The sequence below is a fragment of the Sorex araneus genome, chromosome X (assembly GCF_027595985.1).
Source record: "Sorex araneus isolate mSorAra2 chromosome X, mSorAra2.pri, whole genome shotgun sequence".
NCBI lineage: Eukaryota > Metazoa > Chordata > Mammalia > Eulipotyphla > Soricidae > Sorex > Sorex araneus.
Window position 1 is genome coordinate 368,469,434 of NC_073313.1, and position 22,927 is coordinate 368,492,360.

A 22,927-nucleotide genomic window follows, 5' to 3' on the forward strand; every position below is an offset into this window, starting at 1 on the left:
ATTCTCATAACATCCTTATCTCTTAAAACAAAGACCCGGTCCTCTGGTATTGAGTTAGTGGTAAATCTCTAAAACGATGAAAGAGCTTGCATTAGTACAGAGTTAAGACTGATACTTATCACCATATCACTGTCATCCCATTGCTCATCGATTTGTTCGAGTGGGCACCAGTAACTGTCTCCATTGTGAGACTTGTTACTGTTTTTGGCATATCGAATACAGCACAGGTAGCTTGCCAGGCTCTGTCGTGCAGGCGAGATACTCTCAGTAGCTTGCCAGGCTCTCTGAGAGGGGTGGAGGAGTCGAACCCAGGTCAGCCACGTGCAAGGCAAATGCCCTACCTGCTGTGTTATTACTCCAGCCCAATATTTATGATCCTTGAAAATATTTGGGGACGGGGCCGGAGTGATAGCACAGTGGGTAGGGCATTTGCCTTGCACGCGGCGATCCGGGTTCGATCCCCGACATCCCATATGGTTCCCCAAGCACGCTATGAGTAATTCTTGAGGGCAAAGCCAGGAGTAACCCGTGAACATCGCTGGGTGTGACCCAAAAAAGAAAAAAAAAGAAAATATTTGGGGACAAATACCTGACTTTTACTCTTGTAGGCTGTCTAGAATTCGTGCTGGAGTAGATACAGTAGCACAAGCATTTAGGAATTTTCCTTTCATGTGGCTGACCTCACTTTCACCCTTAGCACCACATAAGGTCCCCCCAGTCTCCACACTTCCATGACTGACCCCTGAAATAAAGCCAGAAATAAACCCTTAGTACCACTTGATGCAGTCTGCAAACCAAAAAAGAACCCAGAAAGACACTAAAGGACATAAGAGGATTCTGCTTCATGAAAGAACAAATTATAGGTATTCATGATGGATCAAATCCAGGACCTCAAATATACAAGTCGTGTGTTTTACCATTCATTCAGCTACATCCCTGGCCCAGTGAAGAGTCTTTTAATATCAATTGCTTATTGAAGAATTTGACTTTTGAAAAATATAAATCTTTGCACACATTACATTTTATAGTATTATAAAATTTATTAGCAGCTATTTGGCATCACAGAATTTCTGGTTCTGATAGATTATATGATAACTTTCAAAAGTAAGGCAGTAAAAATTAAGCATATTTAGAGTGTTAGTTATATCTCATCAATTGCGCACACTTTATTCTCATTTTTAGGGTTAGAAACCTAGTCGGTGTAATCAGATACACTGATATAATAAGGAAGCAGAATAGCCAATAATCAATGATGCTAAATGGAAATAAAACACTTAGAAGCTGACATAAGGAAGAAGAGGTCTGAGTCCATGATCTAAAGATATATGGTGGTATAGTAATGGGGAAAGATACAAATTAACCACAATAAAATGCTTCTCTTTTGAGTAATTTTTTTCTTTGACTGTCAGAGAACTAGATTTATCATGTAATTTCAATAAGTGTCTGCCTGAGAGTAATCTCTAGATAATCTTGCCTAATGGAAGTTTTATGAAATGCAGCTGTAGTTTATAAATATCCTTGTGCCTACTTGGTACTTTTCTCTGATTATCTCCAGTTATCGTTGATAAGACTTGGATCCCTGGAGTTCAAGATGCAGCAACTTGGACTACAATTAGGGTTAGAGAGTAGTCACATACAATTATTGCACTCCTATGGGGTGAGAAAGTAGCACTGCACTGTCACTGTCGTCCCATTGTTCATCGATTTGCTCGAGAGGGCACTAGTAATGTCTCCATTGTGAGACTTGTTGTTACTGTTTTTGGCAAATAGAATACGCCACGGGCAGCTTGCCAGGCTCTGTCTTGCAGGCGGGATACTCTTGGTAGTTTGCCGGGCTCTCTGAGAAGGACGGAGGAATCTAACCCAGGTCAGCCGAGTGCAAGGCAAATGCCCTACCTGCTGTGCTATCACTCCAGCCCCTGTAACATCAAGTATTACTGAACAGCTGGTGAGGCAATCCCCAACCCCCACCCTGCTTTTTGGTGTTTGGGCCACACCCAAGTAGTGTTCAGGGTTCTCCTGGCTCTGCGCTCAGGGGAACCATATTAGGTGCTAGGGATCGAACCTGGGCTGGCCATGTGCAAACCGAGTGCCCTACCCACTCTACTGTCTTTCCGGCCCCAAGTGAGGTAATTCTTAAGAGTGCTGGATAACAAAAAAAGGCCTCTATTTTAGTTCACCAGATACAAGATGTATTTGTTTTAATGCAAAGCGCAAAATGCAAACAACATCAAATAAAGGCATCTGATGAAAAAAAATCTCAGGAAAATGAGAGTAACTCATGACTGGATCAGAGTGTTCCAGTTTCTTCTACAGAACTAGCAGGATATTCCAAACCTGCTGCAATTTTGACAGGAAATGGGATCTATTAAGCATTGTAAGTTATAGTGCAGTGAACCCTGTTTCAAGGTGAACTTTCAGTGAAAACGCTGTCACTGTCATCCCATTGCTCATTGATTTGTTGGAGTGGGCACCAGTAACGCCTCCATTGTGAGACTTGTTACTGTTTTTGGCGTATATCGAATACACCACGGGTAGCTTGCCAGGCTCTACCGTGCAGGTGAGATACTCTCAGTAGCTTGCCGGGCTCTGTCAGGAGCAGAGGAATCAAACCTGGGTCTTCTGCGTGCAAGGCAAGCACCCTACATGTTAGCCTATCAAAAACAAAAAAAAAATAAGTGAGAACAAAGTTAACAGATGCAGTGGTAAAGGCATAATGAACATATTAATGTGGTGAGAGAGTACTCAGGTATTTTATATGAGACCACAAGACAAATGACTTTTGGGGGCTATAGAGATAGTGCGACAGTCTCCAGGGACTCATTTTTTAAGGTTTCCAATCTTTGTGGTCAGAGATAGAATGATCCTCCTGCCCCTCCCCTGCTCCTTCTCCTCTTCCTCCTTCTCCTCCATCTCATTCTCCCCTCAAATGAGCCTTTGATGGATGGAGACAGGTAGGAGATTTCATCCCTGGTCTCTACCTGGGATCTGAGAATGAGCAAAGCTCTTCCCTGGACGTGCTGGCCAGAGCTTCATGGCAGGAAAGTGATCTCAGTGGCTTAGCAAGCTGCAACTTTTCCTCCCTGAAAGATGGAATCGTTCTGGGGGAAGAGGGTCTCTGCTCCCTAGAGTTGTGGCAGAAACTAGGCTGCAAGTGGTGTGTGTCGAGCAGCCGGCCAGGGAGCGGGGGTGTGAGCAGTGGGCCGGCTCTGCTGCATTAACCTGGACAGCGAAGCCACTCGAGTGTCTAATGCCTGTCTTTGTGGCTCTCTGAAGACTTTGCCCCGCAATTAATGGAGCAAGTGGTTCTGAATAAAATAGCTTTTATTTTCTTCCCATAACTTTGTCCTGGTGGAATGAATGTGTTTAGCATGAATATTGATGCGAAAGCAAGAAGTTGATTTTCTGACTCATAAATTTGTGGGAATGAAGAAGTCAGTAGCTATTAAATGAAAACATGTATCTTTGAACTATCTACTAAGTAGGATGCACACATGGTGTGCATGGGTGTGTGTGTGCATGCGTGTGTGTGTCTGTGTGTGTGTGTGTGTTTAGCACATAGGTGCCTAGAAATACAACAGGAGAAAGGTGAGATGGATAATCCCCATGGCGGCAGCTGAAGAGAGGAAGAGGAAGTTGGGAGGAGTTAGAACCATGTTACTCTGTACACCAGCCCAATCTCTGCCAAGAATGCGGAGGGAAGGAGCTAAGAAGTGTGAGTTAAACATCTTCACTGCTTATGAAACTTCTTCAAAAAGCTGCAGTGATCTTCCAGAAATGGATTTTTAAAAACATCTTTAAATAACCAGAAATGTACAGAAAAACTTTAAGTTCATAGTATGAACTTAACGTAGTATAAGACTAACACCCGGGAACAGTAGAAACAAGGGCCAGGAGGATTGGTCCATGGTTGGGAGCCTGACTCAAGGGCTGGAGGAGAGGACAGTTGGGATAGAGAAGGAACCACTATGACAAAGATTGTTGAAAGGGATCGCTCTGGATGGGAGATGCATGCTGAAAGTGGATGAAGGACCAAACATGATGGCCTCTCAGTATCTGTATTGCAAACCATAATGCCCAAAAGGAGAGAGAGAGAGAGAGAGAGAGAGAGAGAGAGAGAGAGAGAGACAGAGACAGAGACAGAGAGACAGAGACAGAGACAGAGACAGAGAGACACAGAGAGAGAGACAGAGAGAGAAAAGAAAAGTGCTTGTCATAGACAGAGAGGCAGGCTGTATGGGGAGGGGCTGGTGGTGGGAGGAATTCTGGGGACATCAGTGGTGGGAAATGTGCACTGGTGGAGTGTCGGGTGTTGGAACATTGTGTGACTGATCATGAACAGCTTTGTAACTATGTATCTCACAGTGATTAAAAAAAGGCAAAAAAGAGAATACTCATTCCATTTTTTAAATTCTTTAGAATGTTGCCTTATTTATATTTTTAAGCCTATAAATTACATAGTAAAAGTACCCTCAAAAATTTTTGTATAAGTAATTAGTGGTCAGTGGGGATGAGAAGGGTAAAGTAACTTTGTATATCAGAATCATAAAATCTGACATTGCCGCAACCATATTACTTAAACTGTAATCATAAATAAATGAATCAATGAGTTCTGGTTGCTGAAATCTTAAGACCCAGTTGGAGCCTTGTTCCCTAGGCAGCTCAGGACATTTTAGGGAGTACTTAGTATTCAGGGTGATCTGTTATATGGGGAGACAGTGGCCTCTGACCCCACTTGACGGTTATTGTCATTCCTCTGTCAAAGGATAGTGACATCCTTTACGTCCTTTAGTGAGTAGAGAATTGTGTTACATTTCATTTCTCAGTTCTTGGTTCCTGAGATCCAGAATCTCCTCTCCTAAACTATAATGACTCAGTATTTTTGAGCATAAGTAGTTTTTTTTTTTTTCAAGTATAGTGCTCCTTAATCTGGTTTTCCACCATCCAGATTCAGGTCATGCATCTTTTGTAAGAATATTGCAGAAGTGATCTTTTTATTTATTTTCTACAGTTTACCAAGCATTATTTCATTTTAATTTGCTCAAAATTGGTGGTAAGTGTGGTTCCTCTGTCTGGAGAGGTGTGGCATGTTTTTCCACTCACACTCCCCTGTTCTTACTTTTCTCTATCTGATTCGCGTTTATCTGTAGACATATTTGCCTTTGTCTTTTGTCCCATGGATTACGATTCATTGCCATCATTATTTATTGGATGTTAAAGTTCCTTTAGTCGGGCCAGCTAGTGCCCCTTTGGTCTGGTTTCTGTCTTTTGTTTATTTATTTATTTATTTATTTATTTATTTATTTATTTATTTTTAGTTTTGGGGCCATACCCAGCTGTGCTCAGCACTTACTCATGGTTCCGTGCTTAGGAATCACTGCTGGTTGGGGCCATATGTGGTACCTGGGACCAAGCCCAGATTGACTTTGTACGAAGGCAAGTGCCCTACCCACTACCCTATCTCTCCAGCCCCAGGTTTCTGTCAAGGAGCCCTTCTGAACTCACTTCATTGAGTCCTTTCTCCCTTCCAGCCCCACTGTCTTCCAGGCTTGTGTTTTCACTGGTCCAAAACTGAAGCCAGCAGCTTCTCCAATGGCTCTCCTTGATCTGGGAGCCAAAGCTCCAATATGAGTGCTCCTTGTGCCCATTTTTCTTGTGGTGCCCGTGTTTTCAACCTCCCGGGGGTAGACAGTGCTAGGACTGTGTGAACGTGGATGGGCAGTGATCACTGCTGTCTCCACGCTCTGCTCAGTCTCCGAGAGACTCATTTCAAATACGAGGCCAAGATGTGGTCTAGTTTCCCTCTTCTCACAGTTGCAGCTTCTTTCTCTGGCCGTGGAGAACGTTTCCCCATGGCCTTTCAGCTGGTTGCTTGTGTGTTTACCTGCTGAAGGCGACACCTCTCCTGTCTCCCTGCTCCTTTCTCATGCATCTTCTTTTGCATCCTCGGTGCACGTTGGTTCATCAGTCCTGGGCACATTTCCCTGCATCAGGAACAGCCTCCTTATCCCCTGTGGTTTCTGCTTCCTCTCCGTGCTGACACACGCTGGCATAAGGCATATCTCTTAGCAACCTCTGATACTGCTTATTCTGTGGGGCCCAGCCCCATGGATCCGAACTTGACGAATGGTTCATTATATTTGAGCATATTTTTTGGTATAGAATCTAGATCTTATGGGCTTTCCCTAAAAAGATGTCCTCCCCCATCAGGGCTGAAATCTAACTCTTTCCAGGTGGTAATCTTAGCATCATCGGACATTGTGCAGCTTCTTACCTTTTCTTACCTCGGTCCTTGGAGGCATATAGCATCCAGAGGCACCAGAGACAGCTTCGAGCGATCCGTCATCAGGCTACTGGGCAGAGGAGAGAGGTCCTGTCCTGGATAGAGGTTGCCCTTTCTGGGAAATCTGCTTAAAAGAGAATGAATAGGCAAAGAACCTCTTTAACCAGGACGGATGAACAGTGAATGTGGACAAACCTCCCCTGTGGCTTAGTGAATTTCTCACTTTCTAATTAACAGTGTTAGAAACATTAAATATGCCAGCACTTTGTCATCACAAAAGTTAGTAGGTGAGAGGAAAAGTTGCATTAAGTTCTACCATTAGGTTGTTAAGACTAAGTTGTTATTCCTATTGCTTATTGCTCAGTTGTTAAGAAGGGGAACAGCAAGCCCTGTTCTATTTGCTTTGCTGCTCCTGTGTCCAGGTTTCCACAATGTCCTCTAAGGTACCATAAACCCAAACGATGTCACTTTCGCTTTTAAGGTTTGTGCCGCTTGGGATATGGATTAATAAAAAGGCTATATAGATCTTTGTGTGTGTGTCGCCAGAAGATGTGTCATTGTCAGTGGCTTCACTGGATCAGGCCAAGGCAACTATAAATTTTGTCTTTACAAAATGATTGTAAGGAAATGCCTGATTCTTTTTATCTTTTATGTTTGGCAGAAAATGAATCCGTTGATACAAACCAGTAAGTAGACACTGATGTTTGCTCCTCAATTACTCTCTGTGTATAGTTTTTAAATCTCTAAAATGTGTTCATGTGAAAAACATCACTCACAACCTCAGGAGGCATCATCATTACGAAAATACCCGCAACCAAGGAAGACATGCCTTTAACGCTGAAAATCAGAATCGGACTCCCTCTACTCACCGAGGGGCATGTTTTCCATGTTCAGGAATTTTATGCTTTTTGAATCTATGCTTTTATATCAATGTTTGTTCTAGTTGCAGTTAAATTACTCACATTTTTACCGGAAAATAAAAAGTTTAGAAATATGTTGCATTCTTTTACATCTTAAAAAACTTGAAATGCTTGCCTGAATGACCCTACCTATAGACTACCATGGTGAACCCTGGGTAAAACTGGAAATAAACAAAAATAACTGCCAGAAGACACCGGACAGTGAAATAAAAGCAAACATATATAGAAGGGGAAAAATATGGATCGAGTTTTCTAACTTGATGGACTTTAGCACATGAGCATAAACTGTCCTCAGTGTTTGAAGGACACATGGAGATGGTAGAAATTAAATAGGTTAATGCTGGAGGCAGTTTGGAACAAGTACAGCAGCAGAACGTGGACCGGGAGAAAGTTAGAAGCAGAAAACTTCAAGTTTTAGTGAAAACTTTGGTCAAATAAAGTTGACCCTCAGCCTTTAAAGATTTTTTTAATTTTAATTTTATTTTTATAAATTTTTGTGATGACTTAGTATTTCATTATTCCAACACCAGGCCCACCACCCTTACACCTTCCCACCACCATTATTTCCAACCACCCCCCACCAAGTCTGACTCAACAGCAGACCCCCAAATTTTTATTTTGTATTGTTTGTTATGAATAACTTGCTAAAATGATTTAAAAATATTTCCCTAGAAGAAAATGCATGAAGATTATTGTATCTCATCCTGGAGAGATTACTAATATTTAAGAGGTTGAGCCTTGGGTGCTAATATTTTCTTAATTGAGATTGGTTGCCTTCTACTTTACATCCTGTTCAAATGTGGTGTGTTACTCCTGGTGTATCAGTGGTGCAGAGTTTGCTCCAGGAATTCTAAAAGTTTGAATGGGCTGGATACAGCTGTAGTTGAATTTTTAAAACTGGATGGTGACTTTGGGGTCTGGAAGCTTGTTTGTCTGCAACTTAGATTTATTTTTAAGTCTCTCGATCATGGCTGGCTAATGAGCTTCCAAGGTACAGGAGACAGTTCATGGGAGTGACTGCCAGGCTCCCGGAACAACAGAGTAATAGGGGGAGGCCATCTATCCCCGACACAAACTCTGTGAATGCCTGGAAATTCCTAACCCCTCAACCTTGGGCAGGGGAAGGTGTGGGCTAATGCCAGGTTTCAAAGGAAAGAATTAGAAGCATGAACTGAAATTTGAACCATCCCATGGAAGAACCAAACCTACAGTTTGAGTCTAAGCAAACTGATTGTTAAAATGACTAGAAAGAAAACATTCCTAGAAAGAAAACATTCCTTGGAAGAATGGAATAAAACCAACAACTCTTTCCAAAAAATAATGTTCATGACACAATCCAAAGTTATTTAACATCTAAGAATTGGGGCAATGAAATAGATAACATATGGAGAGGTCTTCAAAATATCCCTTCAAAATATGGGAATGAGATAGACTTTTAAAGTAAGTTTCATAACCGATCAGTTATGTAAAGAAAAATAATGACTTTGACACATGAACTATTACTATATCTCAGAATTTATGGAATATATTTTTCAAATCTCTAAGATGGTTGACAAGAACATTTAAAGAAGGTATGGTTTTTTGGTTGTTTCAGGCACTGTGATTTACAACACTGTTAATGATAGGGTTTCAGGTATACACTGTCCCACATCCCACTGTCTACCGAATTTGGCTTCTCACTTAACCTTCTCCCTCACTCTGTCCTCTGCATTGAAACGTGGCAAGCCCAGTTCTATAGACCAGTTTGCAGACTTCACTGGCAATGGTCTTTTATGATCCCCACTCCTTTGTTTCTATGTATCTCTCTACGAGAGAGATCATTCCTTATCTACACCCTCTTCTTCTGGCTGACTTCATTCAACATGATATTCTTTAGAACCATCTACCTAGTGACTTATTGTTTGGCTAGATCTTTTTTATAGCTGAGTTGTATTCCATTTTGTTTATATACCACAATTTCTTTATACAGTCATCTGTTCTTGAACACTTTGGTTGTTTCCTGATTTGAGCTATTGTAAATAGTACTGAGGTGAACATAGGAGTGCAAGTGTATATTATAAATGCTTTTCTGAATATTTTTATAAATAGTTTCTGAGTATTTGGGCCTTTGAGGTAGATATGATGAAGTGGAATTGTTGGATAATATGGAAGCTCAGTTCTTAGTTCTTTAAGAGGTGTCCATACTGTCTTCCAAAATGGTCAAACCAGTTGACATTACCATTAGAAATGGGTGAGGATTCCTATTCTCCCCACGTCCATGCCAACACTGACTGGTTTATATTTTCTCATATGTATGCCAGAATCACTGGTATGAGGTGCTGTCTCATTGTTTGATTTGTATTTCCTTGAAGATGAGGGATAAAAACATTTTTTATATATGCCTTACCCACTTGTCTTCATTGTTTTTATCTATTCTCTCCATTTTTTAAATGATGTTGATTGTTTTTTCTTGTTAAATTTTATGATTATATATTGCTCTGTAACACTCTTGTCCCATTGTTCATCAATTTGCTCGAGCGGGCACCAGTAACATCTCCATTGTGAGACTTGTTGTTACTGTTTTTGGCATATCGAATACGCCATGGGTAGATTGCCGGGCTTTGCTGTGCAGGCAGAATGCTCTCGGTAGGTTGCCGGGCTCTCCAAGAGGGACAGAGGAATCAAACCTGGGTTGGCCATGTGCAAGGCAAAAGCTGTTCTATCACCCAGTCCATAATTATATACTAATATCATTTACTAATATTATTCTAATTAATATTAATAATTAACAATTAATATTATTAATTAATATTGGAGCAATGGTACAGAGGGTAGGACATTTGTCTTGCCCATAGATGACCCGGTTTTGATTCCTCCGTCCCTCTCAGAGAGCCCGGCAAGCTACTGAGAGTATCCCACCTGCACAGCAGAGCCTGGCAAGCTACCCCTGGAGTCTTTGATATGCCAAAGACAGTAACAACAAGTCTCACAATGGAGACGTTACTGGTGCCCGCTCGAGCAAAATTGATGAACAATAGGACGACAGTGCTACAGTGCAGTGCAAATATTATTGATATTAATATACTACATATAAAATATTAACCCTTTGTCTGGGTAGCTTGCCAGGTTCTCCCAGGGAGAAGTAGGCTATAAGGTGTCTCCTTCCAGGAGCTTGGTTTTAAGTCTCTGGATGTTGGCCGTTGGTGGGATTACATGGCACCAGGGGCAGTCCCTGGGTGTGACCGCTTAGCTACTGGAAAATGGGAAATCTGGGTGGAAGAGGCCCAGTCCCGATCCGAACAGGCTTGGAGGTCTCAGCCCCGGTTCCCATACACCTGGGTTCCTCTGCCGGTATCTTCATGTGTGAGGCTCGTCCAAATGTGTGGAGAGGGGCCTTGAGCATGGCTGTGGCTAAGGCTCTGCAGGTATTTGTCTGTGATAGCTCTGCTCGGGGCAAGGAGGGAAGCTGGAGCCTGTTGGAATATTTCCCCTTTTCCAGCTGCCTTCTGGAGTTTTGTCACAGAAACCTTTTGTCACAGAAACCTAGCTGATCTTTGACCCGCAGATCTAAGGTGCTAGCCAGGCTTGATTTGACATTGTAGATTCCAGGCTCTGGCCCAGCCTAATCTTTGGGATGTAAATCCGAGTGCTTTCAGCCCAAAGAAGGCTTCCGTTTTGTTTTTGTATCTTCTTTCCGGGGGCCTAGATTAACGGCCTGCAGATACAAGAGAATTATGTTGCCTCAATGTTCTTCCTGTAAGATCTTTTGGTGTCTTTGGTGACGTCAATGTATTGCGCCCTTTGGAAGGGCCATGATCAATAAAAGGGGTTCGGAGAGAAGGTGAGGGGGCGGAAAGTGTATAGGGGCGGAAAGGTGTAGAGAGGGCAGAAAGGTGTAGAGAGGACGGAGAGTGCATAGAGGGAAGATTGGAATAAACTGCAAGTGAGACCAACCATCATGGCTCCGTTCCTTCCTTTGCCTGCCACATCTTCGCCATCAACCTCCCCGGGGTGGGGGAAGTGGCTGGAGGCTACCGAACTCGGGTGGCGGGAGAGACAGCTGCTGCCCTAGGCCCTGTGCCTGGCTCGGTGCGGTGTGGCGTCCCTTCCCTCGCCCGCGCCTTTTCTTTTTATTTTTATACAGAGCCCACTCCCTCAATTCCCTCATTTAACGTATATGTTCAACATATTTGAATTTAGCATCTCAAAAGTCTTATAAAGTGATCTTGGGCCAAGGAAATAGCTAAAAGGACTGGGGCCCAAGGTTTGCTTGCAGGAGGCCTGGACTTGATCCTGGGCAGCATTTGGCCCCCAGATTCTACTGGGATTAGCTCCTGCACTACTTAGATTCTGATTAGTGAGCTAGAAGTGATCCCCAATCCCACCTGGTGTTGCTTGTAAAAATCAAAGAAAATTCAGTGTTTTGGGGGGGGGGCATACCTGATGAATCATTTTATATAAGATTAATTTTTAAATCACTGTCACTGTCATCCCGTTTTTCGTCGATTTACTTGAGTGGGCACCAGTAATGTCTCTATTCCTCCAAGCCCTGAGATTTTAGCAGCCTCTCCTTACTCATCATTCCCAACGATTGGAGGCAGAACTTGGCAAGCTATCCATGGTGTATTCGATATGCCAAAAACAGTAACAATAGCTGTCTCCACAATGTGATTCTGGGTGCCGCATGTGTGCGGCCTCTCCGCAGCTGCACGAGCATGAATCCAGACTCAGCTAAACTACTTTTGGTATGGGCAGCTCCTTGCAGAATGTCTCCAGACTGAGAACTAAGCTGCGGTCCCATGTCCGCCCAGGAGGGGAAAGGTATTTCTCTCTCTTGCCTCTTCCTTGCAGGGGGTGAAGGGCATGGCGACCGCCATATTATGATGACCACAGATGAGAGTTACAAGCTTGCAATGATCCAATATCTGGAAGAAATATCCCTGGACTTAGTTGCTAAAGTACAGAAATCCAAAACTGCGCGCGACCTCATATCTCTTCACAACAGGTCTGACTCTAGTGGGGAACTCCTAACAGTAATAGTGAAGTTTGTGTTGAAATACTGAATGTAACCAAAGTAAAGAGAAAGTAAAGTGAAATTTATTAGGTTAGGGGGAGGTGAGGGGGGCGGGATGGGGGTGTACTGGGTTGTTTTTTTTTTTTTGGTGGTGGAATATGAGCACCGGTGAAAGGATGGTTGTTTCAGCATTGTATAACTGAGACTTAAGCCTGAAAGCATTGTAATTTTCCACGTGCTGATTCAATAAAATAATAAAAAAAAAAACACAGTAATGATAGGTCTCACTCCCCTGACCCTGACATTTTTAAATCACTTTTAAAATATAATGAAATGTTTTAAATCAAATTAAATTCTTTTTTGGTGGTTCTGGGGTTGTTTGTAGCAATCCTCGTGCACCAGATCACGCCCGGGATTTAACCCAAATTGCCTTCATGCAAAATGTGCACTTAGCCATGGAGCTCTCTCAGTCCTAAGATGATCCTTACGATTTCCATGATAATGTCTTGAACAATGCTGATGGGAGGAGTAGAAGGAGAGACTTATGTTAGAGAGTCAGAGTGTACTTGGAAATGGAAAGTTTCTACTTATAAAAATGACGTGAGACAGTAAGAGAGACAGAGGGCAAAAAAAGGTCAAGAGAAAAGTAACTGGGTCATATAGATGAGTATTTAACACATAATGGAGGCATGTTTTATTTGAAATATAAACGTTTTACTTAACAGAGCACTATGAGATTTCTATCGAGAAAATATTTTAAAATAAGTTTCTTCTGTCACATAAAAATAATCTCAATTGGTTTACATATCTAATGTAAAAGCACTGTAGCACTCTCGTCCCATTGTTCATCGATTTGCTCGAGCAGGCACCAGTAACATCTGCATTGTGAGACTTGTTGTTACTGTTTTTGGCATATTGAGTATGCCACGAGGAGCTTGCCAGGCTCTGCTGTGTGGGTAGGATACTCTCAGTAGCTTGCTCGGTAGCGAGAGGGATGGAGGAATTGAAGCCGGTTGGGACACATGCAAGGCAAACGCCCTACCCACTGTGCTATCACTTCAATCCATCTAATGTAAAAATAAAATAAAAATCAAGAATTTCTAGAAGACTGTGTGTGAAGTTTCTAGCAGTAAGCAAAGTCCTCTAATTCTAAATGGTCTGCAACTGGAAAAGTAAGAACTAATTTAATACATACAATTTAGAGGTTTTCATTGTAGTAGAGTGACCATAAATTAAGTTAACAAACCAATAGTATATTTGAGGGCTAAAACTTTAAAATCAGAGGTAGGAGTTCCTATCTATACTCAATGTTCTGAAATAGATGATCAACATGTAAATGGCATAAAATTGACAAGTATGATACTAGACATTTATCAGTAGAAATTTCCTTGATCAAAAATACAAGAAAAGTGAATTCCATGACTTTATTTTTTTCTAACAGCATGATCACTGTCACTGTCACTGTCATCCTGTTGCTCATCGATTTGTTCGAGCGGGCACCAGTAACGTCTCTCATTGAGAGACTTATTGTTACTGTGTTTGGCATATCCAATACATCACGGGTAGCTTGCCAGGCTCTGCCGTGCGGGCTCGATACTCTTGGTAGCTTGCCGGGCTCTCCAAGAGGGGTGGAGGAATCGAATTCGGGTCGGCCCTGTGAAAGGCAAATGCCCAACCGCTGTGCTATTGCTCCAGCCCAACAGCATGATAATAGACATTTATCAGTAGAAATTTGCCTGGTCAGAAAATAAAAGAAAAGCGAATTTCATGACTTCGGTTTTTTTTCTAAGAGCTGCATAGTATTCCATTGTGTAGATGTACCATAATTTCTTCCAATCATCTGCTCTCGGGCACTTGGGTTGTTTCCAGATTCTGGCTATTATGAACAGTAATTCAATGAACATACAAGTATAGATGTTATGTCTGCTGTGTGTTTGAGCCCCCAGGGCATATTTCCAGCCATGGTACTGCTGGGTCATATAGAAGCTCAATTTCTAGTTTTTTGAGGAATGTCCATACTGTTTTCCAAAATGGCTGGACCAGTCAGCATTCTCACCAACAATGAAAGAGAGTGCTTTTCTCTCTGCATCCACACCAGCATTGGTTGTTCTTGTTCTTTTGATATGTGCCAGTCACTGTGGTATGAGATGATATCTCATTGTTGTTTTGATTTGCATCTCCTTGATGGTTAAAGCATTTTTTCATGTGCTTTTTGGCCATTTTTATTTCTTCTCTGAGGAAGTTTCTGTTCTTTTCTTTTCACCATTGCTTAATAGGTTGAATGTTTCTTCTTGTAAAGTTCTACTAGTACCTTACATATCTTGGATATTAACCCCTTATCTGATGGGCATTTGGTAACTAATGTTTTCCCATTCTACAGGATGTCTCTGTATCCTGGTCACTATTTCTTTTTTCTTTAATTTGTTTTTTAATTTAATCACTGTGAGAACAGTTACAGGGCTTTTAGGATCAAGTCTCAGTCATACTATGCTCAAACACCCGTCCCTTCACCAGTGTACATGATCCACCACCAATAACCTCAGCAAACCCCCCCCCCCCCTCGCACTCCCTGTCTGCCTGTGTGGCAGGTGATTTTCACTTTACTCTTTCCTTACTTTGATTGCATTCAACATGAAACTCACTATTGTTATTTGGAGTTTTTCCTCCAATAGTCAGACCTGTTGGAATGGTGTCATTAGATTGTATGTTTTCTATTGTTGGTAACAAAGAGCATATGATGTTTCACAGTCTCGAAAGCGGCCGCCCAGTTTTGGAATTCTGGTATTAAGTCCAGAGGTATTTCTGCCAGCAGCCGCTGCATTCCGAGATTTGTTTCTGTGGTGCTGGGATCATGGCTGTTCAGGAACGGAGAAGCCGTATAAGTGCGACCGGTCGGGGTCCCATTTGGGTAGGAGGCAGGGCCGGTTCTGCCTCCCCCATTGCAAGATTCCCCATGTATCCCATCCCATCACTGCAAACTCCTGCCTCTCTGTCCAATTGGTTCTGAATGGTGGCGGTCGCCATGCTGTCCAGGGGGGAAAAGGCCAAGGGTCAGAAACCCTTCCCCTCCCGGGGCTGCACGGGGCCGTAGCTTAGTTCAGAGTCCAGGAGTATATCTGCCAGCAGCTGCTGGGTTCTGAGATTGGTTTCTGTTCCTCTGGGATAATGGATGCTCAGGGGTGGTGGAGCCATTCCTGAGCATATATTTTTTTTTTTTTATCTCTTTATGTATTGTTTTATTTTTTTTTCTTTTTGGGTCACACCCGGCGATGCACAGGGGTTACTCCTGACTTTGCATTCAGGAATTACTCCTGGCAGTGCTCAGGGGACCATGTGGGATGCTGGGAATCAAACCAGGGTCGGCCGTGTCCTGAGCATATTTTTTGTATATCTGGAGAAGGCATGCTGGCTGTACCTTCTCTGTCTGGCACCCTGGTGTTGTTGGCCCCGTCTGGGGTCCGGAACAATCTCCGGTCTTTAATAAATTTTGATCTGACTTTTGTGTCTGATATTAGAGAGAGATCTGAGGTGGACATGGAGAGTATCATGCTGAGTGAAACGAGTCAGAAGGAGAACAGTAGGCAGAATGATCATACTCATTTGTGGGACACAAAAAATAAAAACAGTCTGAGACTAAAACCCAAGGAGAGTTAAAACATGGGCCAGGAGGATTGGTCTCCTTGGCCTCATGTACTGGGGATGAAGGCAATTGGAATAGAGAAGAAACCACTATGGCAATGATAGTTGAAAATGATCACTCTGGATAAGAACTGTGTGCTGAAGGTAGGTAAAGGAACAAACATGTAACCATGTAACCTCTCAGTATCATATTGCAACCAAAATGCTCAAAGGAGGTGGAGAGAGAGAGAGAGAGAGAGAGAGAGAGAGAGAGAGAGAGAGAGAGAGAGAGAGAGAGAGAGAGAGAGAGAGAGAGAGAGAGAGAGAGAGAGAGAGAGAAGAAAGTGCTTGCCATAGAGGCAGGCTGGGGTGGGCAGGACAGCAGGAGGGAAACTGGGGACACAGGTGCTGGGAAATGTACACTAGTGAAGGGATGGGTGTTGGAACACTATAACTGAAGCACTATCATGAATAGCTTTGTAACTGTGTATCTCATGGGGGCCCAATAAACAATGAATAAACTTAAAAAACAATGTACCAATGTAAAAAAAATAAGAAAAGGTGTACAAGTGGGAAAGATAAATAACTTTCACTCTTTTATCTACATATTAGTAAAAATTGAAATGAACATAAATCCAGGGCCACCCAGAAGTGGAGAAAATGACAAGCTCATAAAAATGCTAAAAGAAATAGGAAAGCAATTACTCCACATCTATTTAAAACAATACCTATGCTCTGATGACCCAGTAATCCCTTCCTGGTAATGTATTCTGCATAAAGAAAATTTTAATTCTGTAAGGATTATCTACAAGGGTGTTTACATCATCATTATTCATAGGAAAAATCACATCAATAATAAATTGGATAAATGAATTATTGTTCTTCCAAATGATTGAGAACTGTGCTTATTCATTTCTAGGAAATTTCATAGTTAAAATCCTAAGTGATGGAATCCCATTCTTAGAATGCATTTCTTATGTCATACATATGGCTATGTTCATATGGATGTGGAACTATGCATATGAATATGCATAGTTATAAATATAAAATAAAGTATGGTAGGATGCACTTTAGGCTGCTAATGTGCCTAATGGGTTATCTAGTAGGAACAATGCAGTAAGGGAATCCTGGTTGGTATGGGAAGTAGGGGAAATGTAGGCCAAGTATAAATGAAGCATGAATGAAAAAGAATGTGTGAAATAACTGTCTTACTTTTAGACAATTAAATTACACATTCTTTTTCATAGGAAGACCTCAAAGAGAGAAGAGCAGCAGTGTTGGCCGATGCAGCAGAAGCCGTGAAAAGTATTCACAATGCTCGCCTGTCCTTCGCCAAGTATAAGAACAAGATGACTGCCCTCTGACATCCTGATGGATCTATCACATCTTCCAGAAGAGCAATGGAGAGGATTATTCATGACTTCTACTTGGATCTCTTTGACAACCACATCCACCTGCTCACATACCAAATTCCACAGGATGAATATGTCATTCCCAATGTCCTCCCTTCTGATATCTGACACGCCATTTCGTCAGTAAAGATGCGTACAGCACCTGGTCCAGACAAGGTCAGACCTGAACACCTAAAGAATCTGCCATCAGTATTCGTCAATACACTGGCTCAGCTCTTCACACACTACTTGTCCGAATGGAAGTTTCTGTCCCAATGGAAAACCAGCAGGACCATTCTGTTGTATAAGAAGGGAGACATCCACGACATCGGCAACTATTGCCCAATCTGCCTGTTGTCTGTCATCTACAAGTTGTTCACTCGAGTCATCCTGAATAGAATAGGCAGAACAGTAGACGAAGGACAACCATTCGAGCAAGAAGGGTTCCAAAAAGGATTCAGCATGATGGACCATATCCACACAGTGCCCAAGCTCATTGAAGTTTCATGAGTTCAAGATGCTGCTCTGTCTAACTCTAACGTTCATCAATTTAAAGAAGGCCTTTTATTCTGTTGAGACTGAAACAGTCATCGAAGTCCTAGCCAAACAGGGCATCCAAACTCAGTACATCAAGATCCTCCACAAACTGTATTACGGATTCACCACCAGGATCTCACCATTCTACAAGGAAGTGATATTGATATAAAGAGAGGGGTTCGGCGAGGTGATAGCATTTCACAGAAACTCTTCAGTGCCACCCTCGAGAATGTCATTTGATGACTGGAATGGGAAGGAATGAGAGTGAAGATAGACTGTCCGCAACTACACCACCTCTGCTTCGCTGATGACATCATTCTCATAACACCAAACATTAGCCAAGCGGCACAAATGCTGACCGACTTTGACCGCAAGTGTGGAAAGGTCGAACTGCAGCTGAATCTCAGCAATATGATGTTAATGAAAAATGAACTAGTCCCTGACATTCCATTTGCTCTCAATGAAATGAACATCTCTGAATGCAGCAGCTATATGTACCTGGGTCAAGAACTCAACATGAGGAACGACTTGGCACCAGAACCCCGCAGGAGGAAGAGAGCAGCGTGGAATGCCTTCAAGAGCATCGAAGAAGTGGTTAAGAGGATGAAGAACCTCCAGCTCTGGGCACATCTTTTAGACTCCACCGTTCTTCCTGCACTAACATACGCCTCAGAGACCTGGGTCCTACGCAAACAGGATGAGAACACTATTCGGGAATTCCAAAGAGGAATCGAAGAGCTATGCTTGGAGTATCATGTTTCACTCAATTGAGAAAAGGAATCTGGAGTTCCGACCTCTGTAGACAGTCAAGAATAAGGGACACTGTCTCATTTTCCAAGGCATCAAAAATCAGGTGGGCTGAACATGTGATGCGATTCAGAGACGACAGCTGGACTAGAGCTTTTACCAACTGGATTCCATGGGACGTCAAAAGACCTTGTGGTTGCCCACCAATGAGATGGTCAGATTTCTTCACCAAAACCCTGAATGAACAGTCTGAGGCTCTTCCTGTTCCTGGAGTGAGCAGATATTATTGGGCTACACTAACACGCGACAGGATAGATGGAGATATTACTGCTGATGTCATCCTGTTGACACTACTGATCAATGGGATGACAAGTGACAAGTGATATAATTGTATTTATTTATTCTTATACATAATATTAGAATTATTATTTGCCTATGTATATAGAAAGATATCTTCAATCTATTTGAGTCAAAGCCTTGAATGGCCTGATTCTTCTAGACTTTAACTTTTTGTTTCAAAATTTCTTGCACCAAAACTTCATTCTTTGGGGGGACTCTAGAAGTGAAAACAGGAGTGAACTCCAGGATGGTATAGTTCAGGTCCACTTTCCACTGAATTACTTAAAGAAAGTGAATCATTCTTCTATTCTTAAGGAATATATAGACTCTTTGTGTGTGTGTGTGTGTGTGTGTGTGTGTGTGTGCGTGTGTGCATGTGGTGTTGTGTAGGGAACTGATCCTTAACACAGCTGGTCTTTGAGATGCTGGTTTCCACACTTTTTTTTTTCTTTTGCTTTTTGGGTCACACCCAGCGATGCTCAGGGATTACTCCTGGCTTTGCACTCAGGAATTGCTCCTGGCAGTGCTTGGGGGACCATATGGGATGCCGGGGATCGAACCCAGGTCAGCTGCATGCAAGGCAAACACCCTACCCGCTGTGCTATCGCTCCGGCCCACGGTTTCCACACTTTCTAAACTGGGTTTAGAGGAGGAAGCTGTGAAATAATGCTTTGGGGACTAGGGTTAGAGGGATAGAGAAAGGGGCCATCTTTGTTGGGGAGACAGAAGTTCTGACCCTCATTGGAGTTTTGAGGTCAGAGTCTGGTGGAATCACATCTGAGAAAAGAAGAGGAAGTAAAGCCAGAGAGGACCATGAAGGTCCATGCAAAGAAACAGATTAAGCTGCCAGACCTGCAATGTGGCTTAGCCAGTAGAGCACATCCTAGCGCAACGGAGCTTAGGTCCTGGGCTCCGTCTAAGGCTCCACAGGGCATCTGGAGCAGCCCCTCATTTAAACAACAACAACAACAAAAACAATAATATGATCATAAAAAATCTGTCAGTGGAAGCGAACGCTGTTTATCTCAGAAAGGAGGGCACCTAAGCTTCCTGTGCACTCATGGAAAAGAGAAGAGGCGGATCTGGTAATGCTGGTGCAACTGTGACTTTGGGGACAGCAGGAGTGGACAGAGGAGGTGCTGGCCTGGAGGTCCAGTGCAGTGGGGCTCAGTCATCAGTAGACCAAGGGGAGCTCAGTGCGAGGTGGGATGGAGGGATGGGAAATGTTTGAGCTCTAGGTTTATGGGTCCTTGCAAATAATGCGATAATTTTGAGCAAAGAATTGTAGGGCAGGGAGGATTTATTGTGGAGTGTCCCTCGGGATGTGGTGACCAGCACCTCATGGACCCAGGTTTTTGTCACTAGCTCCAGATGCCTCCCTACCATTGCTGGGTTTGAGCAGCTCTTCATTCTAGGGCATGGAGCCACCTGCCTGGTTAGCCAGGTATGAATGAGCATAGTCGCTAGACCCCCCAGCACCTTAGGAAGACAAAAAAATAAATGCAATAGAATAAAATCAAATGAAACTTTATTAAAGTAAAGAAACAAAATAACAGGAGAGGGCTGTTAGGATACAGAAGGAACCAGTACGAGAATGATAAATGAAAATGATCATTTTGGGCAGGACTAGGCATTGACAGTAGGTACTATCTCACGGTGAGTCAATACAATTAAAAAATAATAATAATAAATAAATATTTTTAAAAAGTAAAAAAAAACGAAAGAAGGTAAAAGGATGTAACTGATAACCTTTTGGTATCTGTATTGCAAACCATAAGTCTCCCAAAATAAATTAAAAAATTAAAAAAAACAAAGAACAGTAGAAGCATCTGTGACTCGAATGCATTTGGAAAGCAGTTCCCGGGTCCAGGGTGGAGAACATCTGAGGCTCCGATGTTGACTCCAGGAAGCTCTTTTGGGGAAGCACTGGGTTCCTGGGCGTCTCTTACTCCAAGAACGGAGAACAGGACAGACCTGTCCCCGAGGGGCTCCACCCAAATCAGGGCTACCCACAGGCCTTTGCGCTGAAACTTCTTGTGCACAGCAGCTGCCTCCCTTACAGAAACCTACTCCACACTCACAAATGAAGGATCATGGGTAACCGCGTGTGCACGTGGGTAGACACGTGCGCATGCTTGGGTATGTATGTGTGCATGCATAGGTGTGGCGACACGTGCCTGCGTTAGTGTGGAGGTTGGAGAAGTCCCTTGACCAATGAGGGAGGGCCAGTGGGTAGCCCGTCTCCTTCCCTCCTCGGGCTGACCTGTGCCATAACACTGTCACATGGTTTCCGGTGGGATCCTTCCACTGATCCTTTTCCTAGGAAAGCACACTTCATAAAACGCGCTTGTTTTCAATCTCCCTTATTCTCTGTCTCCATCCCCCTCCCTCATCCTGACCAAACTCCCCACGGAGTCATCACACTGATTGTGGTAAATGTGTTGTTTCTGGCTGTACTTGCTGTGGAGCTGAAGCTAAGACAGGATCTGCTAAAACATAGAGGCATCAGGAGGATAGACAGGGGTGAAGGCGCTTGGCCAGCATGATGCTGACCTGGGTTCGATCCCCTTCACCATATGGCCCTCCGAGCACCACATATGGCTCCCGATATACCCAGAAAACAGAGCCAAGAGCACTGCAGGGCCTGACCCAACACTCTTTCCCCATAAATAAAACACAGAGAATGTAGGAAAATGTGTTCCTAACAGGGGACTGAAGGGTGGAATTTTTTTTTTTTAACTAGAAAGTGGGTTTTCGTGTCTTTTTTCTGCTCTTTGATCATGAGTTTAGATTTTTAGTTATTTAAAAATGTCTCTAATGTTGATTTCCTAGGTGCACAGAAAAAATGAACCAAGCAATGCGTGATGGATCTTGAATTAATTGTAGAATATACAATGGAGAGTAAAACAAATTCAGCTGCTTTTGAATAAAAAGCTCTTATAATTAAAAATCTGTTAGAAGAACAGTCCTAATTTTCCTTTATGTTCCTTGAAAATTTGCCAGGAATTTAAAAGTCTTCTATCATTACACAGGGCTTCTGGACTTTAACAGTCCCTTAGCTCCTCAGCTAATTTTATGTCCTGAACTAAAATTACTTCTCTAGGCTTTCTTGCCTTTTTTTTTAATGCCACCTAATTTAGTAAGATTCTTAGAGATAGTAATTCTTATTATGCTTTTCTTATTTAATTATGTGATGTCCTGCAACCATTATGCTATTCTAAAAGCAGCTTTTGTATAGAAAATTCTTTTTGAGTCTAATTTGGGAGCTTTCCAGTTGTACGCTACTCTTGTTTGATCTCAAGGTTGTTTTAAGAATAATGGTGTGTTCACGGACATCAGAAGCATTAGCAGGACTCAACTGTCCTCTTTCTACTGGACTCGATTAAGAAACCTTTTCTAGATACTCCCTTTCTTTGCTTGGAGGTTATCAGCTCCCCGAAATTCCTCCAAGGGCAGCGCCCTAAACATTTGTTGGTTCTTATTCGCTGCGTTTTGTTATAGGCAAAACCAGAAATATTTTAACCTCCCTCAGAGGAGGAAACCGAAAGGTAAACAGTCCATTTGCCCCGAAATCAATATCTGAATGTCAAATATTTCATTCTTGCCACTGAATTATATCTGTAATTTTGAGCCTGTGAGATTGAGCAGAAAGCCTACAGAAATTGATCAACCACCTTGATAGAGGGCTGACCCCAGAGACTCATCAGGGGCATCATTCCAGTGGGCGTGTGGGAAAATGAGAGCCACCTGACAAAGCAGGGAAGCCCAGAGGTATTAATGTCAAATTGTTTGAGGCCAATTCCTGATGATAGGGACAAAAGGGGAACCAGCAGGATGAGATTAGGGATATGGCCTGGAGAAAGGATCTGACCCCAAATCATCCGTAGGGAATGGCACCGGGGCAGTAAGGTCGTGCTGACTAACCTAGATTACAAAGGCCCTGGCAGATTTGGATGACTGAAGATCATCCTCCCAGCATCCTCTCCCCTGCTTTAAGGGCAACGGTCTTGGAACACGATACAGAAATGCTCAACCACCTTTGTTAGAAGGGTAGATGAGGTGAAAAGTTCCTGCCTTTCTCCTGGATTTCTATTGTGGG